This window comes from Notechis scutatus, chromosome 4 (assembly GCF_049901735.1).
Source record: "Notechis scutatus isolate UNSWTSFEM ecotype Mainland chromosome 4, rNotScu1.2, whole genome shotgun sequence".
NCBI classification, from domain to species: Eukaryota; Metazoa; Chordata; class Lepidosauria; order Squamata; family Elapidae; genus Notechis; species Notechis scutatus.
The window spans coordinates 161,098,388-161,106,278 of NC_142012.1; positions in this window are offsets into that span (position 1 = coordinate 161,098,388).

Below are 7,891 nucleotides of genomic sequence, written 5' to 3' on the forward strand. Positions count from 1 at the left end.
TAAGTCAAGGACTACCCGTATCTTACCTTTTGTTGAAATTTAATACATTTTTATAAAACAATTAATCCCTTTTGATAATTTAAACAATAGAGCCAAAAGTCAAACAGAGGTAGATACAAGCATTTCGTACTGACACATCAGTACCTACATTACAATAACATGGTTAAAATCAGCCTCAGATATAAGATCTAGCAAGAGCATTAAATTTTTATTTTAAAAAATGGAGAACGGACAGGGGTGTCAAACTCAATTTCATTGAGGGCCCCATCAGGATTTTGTTTGACCTTGACCTGGGGGTGTGTGGCCAGCTCGCTGTTCATTCATGTCAGGGGCGCCTGAGGTGGCCTGAGCACTCTGCCAGCAAAAACAGGCTCCCGAGCTCCGTTTTCAGCTGCGATGGCCTCTCCTCTCCCAAGCTCCATTTTCACTGGCAGAGGCACCACAGGCCAGTCCTTTGCTGTTTTCAGGGTGGCCCTGCAGTCCACATCTAAGCATCCCGTGGGCCAGATCCAGCACCTGGGCCTTGAGTCTGACACTCTTGAGATAGGAGATAGCACCAGCCTCAATCTCTCTCTTTTGAAAGCCTATCACCAACAGATCTTGAGAAGCACATAATCGTAGGCGTGCACACACTACGTTGTAAAGCTGGAAAAAAGAAAGTAACTTTTTAAAAAAGAAAATTCATGCAGGCTGACGTGGCTGCAGTATTTATTCATTGTGACCTTTTGTCCTTCTTTGGAAGTGCCTGAGAAGTTAAGTCAGGATGGGAGAAGGTATCTCCTGGCAGTGATGAATGGAGAGGGCTAATTTATTACTCCTCTAATATTTTTAGTATATTTATGGTCAGCTCTGCTTCTAATTACCTCACACGTGCTCAGAGCAATGGATGAGAGAATTAAACAGAAAACTCTCCCACTTGTTTGGGAACTCTACAGTCAACAAAGGGAATTAGGATGCTGCCGTTGCCAAGGGACTCCGCATGGAAAGGTCTTTGGGGGAGGCAGGCCAACAAGTTTAATTTTGAGATTTTGGATGGGGAGGGGAAGGTGCTCAGCAAAGAATCCTTTCCTACAAAGATGTGGCGTGTGTATTTATTTTCCAGGAAAGGGTTCATAAGAAATTTCATTTCTTTTCTTGGACTGTACTCATCTTTTACTATATTGACCTCTTGTGTTTTAGACCGTTTCACTGTATTTTCTTCCATTCTCCCATTTCGGTGGTTTTTAAGTTTGAATTCTGAGGTTTTTGTATGCCTGTTTATATCGTCTTGGTCATATTGAGCTTGCTCTTCTGTGGAATATCAGCACCCACCCACCCTCCTAGAGAATGAAGTATTTTGGGAAATATTATAAAAAAGCAGGATAGAATATTTCCCCTAAATGAGAAAAGGGAGGCAGAAACCAGCACCAGTCTCCCTGCCCCAAGCAGAAACTGAGGAGGGCAGCTTTTAGAAAGGCAGATTTGGTAATCCCTTCAGAAAGACTGGGTCAGACCGAAACTCCAGAAAAGCAATTACGCAAGACAAGATTAGATCAGACAAACACCTAGGATTTGCATTTTCCCTCTTGCCTATGAAGCCAGCCATGATCCCCTACATCAGTGGTCCCCAATCTTTTTTATGCCGCAGCCCGGTACCGGCATCAGCTGGGCGCCGCCATCTTGTTTTGATGAAAAAGTGCTTCCGGTGAGCTTTCTACCCGGAAAAGCTGACCAAAAGCACTTTTTCATCAAAACAAGATGGCGGCGCCCAGCAAACCAGCGGCCCGGTAGGATTTGTTCCACGGACCGGTACCGGTCCGCGGACCGGTGGTTGGGGACCCCTGCCCTACATGATCACATAGAAATCAGAAAGGTTTAACAACCCACCCTGCTCTCAACCTCATTTTGTCAGCTGTCCCAGAACTGCATGCTATGTGTGTGTGTGTGTGGTTCTGTTCACCAATAAACATAATTTTTCTTTCCAATCAGCCTCCCATTTATACCCGGGTTGGAACTGGACCTGGACTCTTCCAATACTTCTGAGTTGCAGTTATTATTGTTTAACTTCACTGGACATGGATTATAAATTGATTGATTGATTGACTGAGTTTGTGTTCAGTCTCCTTGCAGATGCTGTCTAGATTCTGTAGGACTTGAAGTGCAGCGTATCTGAAGGCCATCAGGAATTGCTGACTGCCAGTTCTGACAGAATGGTCTCATCACATGGAAGGAAAGGGAAGACAAAGAAAGGGGAAGGGAGGGGAGGAGGAAAGGAAAAGGAGGGAAAGGGAGGGGGAAGGAAAGGAAAGGATGAAAGGAAAGGAAGGAAAGGAAAGAAAAGAAAAGAAAGAAAAGAAAGAAAAGAAAGCAAGAGAGACTGAAGAAGGGAAGGGAAGGAAAAGAAAAGAAAGTGAGAGAGACTGAAAGAAGGGAAGGGAAGAGAAGGGAAGGAAAAGAAAAAAGAAAAGAGACTGAAAGAAGGGAAAGGAAGGGAAGGAAAGGAAAAGAAAAAGGAAAAGAAAGGAAAAGAAAGTGAGAGACTGAAATGGGAAGGGAAGGGAAAGAAAAGGAAGAAAAGGAAAGGAAAAGAAAAGAAAGCGAGAGAGATTGAAAGAAGGGAAGGAAAGGAAAAGAAAAGAAAAGAAAGTGAGAGAGACTGAAAGAAGGGAAGGGAAGAGAAGGAAAGGAAAAGAAAAAAGAAAACGAGAGACTGAAATAAGGGAAAGGAAGGGAAGGAAAGGAAAAGAAAAGAAAAGAAAGGAAAAGAAAGGAAAAGAAAGTGAGAGTGAAATGGGAAGGGAAGGGAAAGAAAAGGAAGAAAAGGAAAGGAAAAGAAAAGAAAGCGAGAGAGATTGAAAGAAGGGAAGGAAAGGAAAGGAAAGGAAAGGAAAAGAAAAGAAAAAAGAAAGTGAGAGAGACTAAAAGACGGGAAAGGAAGGGAAGGAAAATGCTACTTTGGGGTAGAGATTAAGTTGCTAGTCTAGAAACCAGGACACTGTGAGTTGTGGTTCCACCTTAGGCATGAAAGCCAATTGGGTGACTTTGGGCCATTTACTCTCTCCCTTAGTCCAACCCACCTCATACGGTTGTTGTTGAGAAAAGAGAAAAGTATTAAATATGTTTGCTGCCTTGAGTTACTTATAAAGCTATAAATGTAGGATAAAAATCAAACAATCAATCAAATAAGCAAGCCAGCCAGCAAGCAAATAAGGGAGGCATTCCTAAGAGCCACCATTTTGCTTGTCAGTAAGAGGAAAACATTTCTGAGAATGAGGCTCTTCAAAACATTATACTCAAATGTTTATGGGATCATGACGTATTTTTCAGGGCATCTGAAATATGCCACAAAGCATAGAAACTCATGTTATTTATTCATCTCTTGTTCATTGAACCAGCATCTGCTTTGAGCAGAGAAATTATTTGTCTGGAACAGTAGTCCATTGATGGGAACCAAATCATCTTCAATCAATGTTATAAGGAAATCAAGTTGATACAGGGCAAAAGCATTCTTCCTCGTATCATTTTGCCCTTGCTCTGAACGTCTGATCTTTTCACAACATTCCCAAAAGTTCACCAGAAAGAAATGGACTGTTTCTTTTGCAAAGGATGAGAATTCCTAAGAAATCACGCCCTATCCCTTGAGCAGCTTCTGAGCAAAGTGCAACTGAGATCATGTAAGAAAATATCACAGCATAAACAGGCTCAAAAATCCTGCCCTGAGTAACCCACAAGACCTCATCTAAGAATTGTAACGTGCAAATTTCAGAGATGCGCATTTTACATTCCTACTTGAAGGGAAGGGAAGCAAACATAAATATTAAAAAAGGCATTGCAGTAAAGAAATTCATTAGAGTGCAAGCAGCCATGGATCACAGTACCTGAAGCATATTTTAGCCATCAGTCATGCGTCACTTCTGCTCTTCGCATTTGTTTTCAGCTCTGGATAAAGCACTATTTTTACTTTATTTATTTACTTTTGGCTTTCGAGTCATCTTGACTCAACTGGCAACTGTATAACAAACAGGTAGTCCTCGGCGTACAACCACAATCGAGGCCAACACTTCCATTGCTAAGCAAGACAGTTGATAAATGAGTTTTGCTCCATTTTACGACCTTCCTTGCTACGATTTGTGAGTGAATTGCTGTGGTTGTTAAGTTAGTAACATGGTTGTTAAGTGAACCTGGTCTCCCCATTGGATTTTGCTTGTCAGAAGGTCGCAAAAGCTGATCACGTGAAGGAAAGATGGGAAAGAGAGCAAGGAAGAAAAAAGAGGGAAAGGGGGAAAGGAGAAGGAAGGTAGAAGGAAGAGAGAAGGAGAAGGAAGGAAGGAAAGTCCTGCCTTAGCACTTGGCCACCAGCAGACAGCGAGATTTTTCTGGAGGACAAGGGTTTGGCGGTCTTCCTGGTCTCTCCTTCCTCTGCTGGAGACAATGGATCCCCCCCAGCCCTGCCCAGGCCACCACAGGTGCCCCCAACATGAGTGATGTTGAGCTGGCCATGTTCACCTTAGCCACGCCCACTGGTCCCCCCCCAGCTCAAATACAATCCTGATGCGGCCCTCAATAAAATCAAGTTTGACACTCCTGCCATAAAACAATCCAGCCAAAGTTCAGCTGCGTACAGATATGGTGGAATTTCCAGCTAGACTAGAGGGAGGTGTTAAAAAGGGTTTGAGCTTGGAGTCCTTGCGTTGGCAGAAAGTGCAGCACAGGCTTGACCTCCCCAGAATCCCTGAAGCCTTATCTGACCATTCCCAAGGAAATGCAATCTGTCTGGCAAGATGCTAGTAACCCAGTCGACTAACAATAAAGCTTCTGCTTGAGACTGTGCACGAGTGGGTCTGGTTACTTATGGCTGACATACCAACAGAAAGAATTTTGCCAGACTAAACCTTTACTATTCTCATTGTCTCGGATAAATCCTGAGAGATTCTAGGGAGCGGTTATCCTAACACTCTTTCTCTGTCTCCTTTCCAGCTCTGACGTCAAAGGCCAAGAATCAGGACCACATGTTAAGTTCCAGTTAAGAAGATATATTGCCCAAGCCTACAGTATACACAAGAATCTAGTCAACTAAGGGTCAGCACTAAATTGGTGCTAGATAAGAGTCAATGGAATTCAAGAGGGGCTGGACTTGGAGTGCTTGTAGCAATATAATGATTCTGGACTGATTCCTATCTTGACTCCACCTTCAGTTTCTGCCTCTCCTTCTAAATCTGAGCTGTGTTGCCTCTTGTCTTTCTCTCTACATGGACTCCTTCCTGGGAAAGTACCACTTCATCGCAGTCCATCACGTCACCTGTCCATCCCTCCCACTGGGTTAGGGTTACCCTATATCTGAACTGGCAAAGGAGGATACAGGTAATTTGAAAGTAGAGCAAATGGGAGAAAAAAGGAGGACACATTACGGGTTTAACTTTTTTGGCATCTGCAACAAAAAATACAGTCAAAAACTGCAATAAAATAAAATAAGAGAGGCAAAGCCTGTATGAAATGACTTTTTCCAGCATCAGGAAGACGGGGTTTTTTTTTTCCATCGCAATATTTTTCCAACAACTTTTGATGGTTTCAGGACCATATGCTAGTGATAATACAGAATTGACAACTATGCGCTCTCCAAATTTCATGATAGAAGCATAGTTATATAATCACAGAGGGGCTGGAATCAGGAAGAAATAAATTAAATAACATAAATCTAGGTTGTCCAGTCTGTTAACGGAGGAGAGAAACAAAGAAACAGAGAATTTACAAGGTCACACTGCATGAAAGCTTCAGTGGTTACTATTTTGAAAAGTCTTTTTTTTAAAAAAAAATACGGTCAGTCAAAAAGGCAGAGAATAGTTGATGTTAAGGCTATGCCTGCCAAATAGAATAGAATAGCGTAGCGTAGCATAGAGTAGAGTAGAGTAGAATAGCATAGCATAGCATAGCACAGAAAAGAACAGAACAGAACAGAACAGAATTATTGGCCAAGTGTGATTGGACACACAAGGAATTTGTCTTGGTGCAAATGCTCTCAGTGTACATAAAAGGAAAGATATATTCATCAAGAATCATAAGATACAACACTTGATAATAGTCAAAAGGTTATATAGTCACAGGGTATATAATAAATAGAATATAGGGTACAAATAAGCAATCAAATCATACTAGGAAACAGTCAATAAAATCATAAGGGTACAAGCAACAAAGTTACAGCCATACAGTCATAAGTGGGAAGAGATGGGTGAAAGGAAGGATGGGAAGATTAATAGTAAAAGTAATGTAGACTTAGTAAATAGTTTGACAGTGTTGAGGGAATTATTTGCTTAGCAAGTGGAGGACATCTGGATAAAAAGAAGACGTCCTCTTTTTGCTGGACATCTGATAATCATACTCTGGGTCAATTCGGTTGAATAGCAATAGCAGTGCTTTACAGCCCTCTCTAAGTGGTTTACAGAGTCAGCATATTGCCCCCAACAAGCTGGGTCCTCATTTTACCCACCTCGGAAGGATGGAAGGCTGAGTCAACCTTGAGCCTGGTGGGATTTGAACTGCCAAATTGTAGGCAGCTGGCTGCAGAAGTAGCTTGCATTACTGCACTCTAACCACTGCGCCACAGAGGCTCATGAATGTTATTACCTTGCAAGAAAAAAGATATGGGTCTTCTCTATCCAGGGAACTTACATCTTGGAGTAGCAAACCCTTAAGAGACAGAGAGATCTCACCCTTCAAATATCTCATAGGTGTCATAAGATCCTCACTTAGCAGTAAGCATGGAAATGAGATGATTGAGTAAAGCTACTGGAGTGACCAGAAGAGATAAAATCACAAATGAGGTCATAAGGGAAAGAACTGGCACAGAACTAATCTTAATCTGCATAGAAAAAAAAATGCAAATAAAGTGGTTTGCTCACCTGGAGAGGATGTCTTGGGATTCCATGCCATGGAAGGCCTACACAAAAAGAGGAGGAGATCAAAAAGCACAAGGCAAAATCAGAAGAAAATGGCGAGACAACATCAAAGGCACACTACAACTGCACCAAACAACAATGGTTGAGGCTGCCAGAAGAGCAAGAATCAGAATTTTGTACCTCCCTCAACACTCGGTGTGGTAGAAAAGCAGGAAGAGGGGGGGAGGAGGGGGAGGTGGAAGAGGAAGGGGAAGACAAAGAAGAAAAGGAGGAAAAAATAGAAAAGGAGGAGGAGCAGCAGCAGGAGAAGAAGAAAAGGAGGAGGAGGACAAAGTACAAGAGGAGGAGAAGGAGGAAGGAAGAAGAAGTGAAGAGGAGGAGGAGGAGGAGGAGGAGGAGGAGGAGGAGGAGGAGGAGAAGAGGAGGAGGAGAAGAGAAGAGAAGGAGAAGAGGAAGAGAAGAAGAAGAAGAAGAAGAAGAAGAAGAAGAAGAAGAAGAAGAAGAAGAAAGAGGAGGTGGTGTTTAGCATTGAAAAGGTGACTTATGACCAGTCCTTGTATTTACAACCATTGCAACATCCCCATGGTCACATGATTTCAGCGCATGGCAACTGGGATGTATGTATGACGATTGCAGCATCCCAGGGTCGTGTGATTGGCGCTTGTGACCTTCCCAGTTGGTGTCAGACAAGACAAGATACGCTGGGTTTGCTTCACAATGGCATGATCCGCTTAACAACTGCAGGGGTCCGTTTAACAGCTGTGGCAACAAAGGATCTTAAAATTGTGACTCACTTAACAACTGTCATGCTTTGCAATGGAAATTCTGCTCCCAACTGTGGTCATAAGTCGAGGACTACTTATAAGTCCTTTCCTCCATTTCACTGCCCTCTTTGGGGGATAAGTGTTATAAACTGACATATTTGCCCTCCGGTTTTCCTTTTATTAGAAGTTATGTGAAAAGAAAAATAGCCAGATCAGGCCTGAGTGATGTGCAGAGCTAACTAGACTTTATCCAAG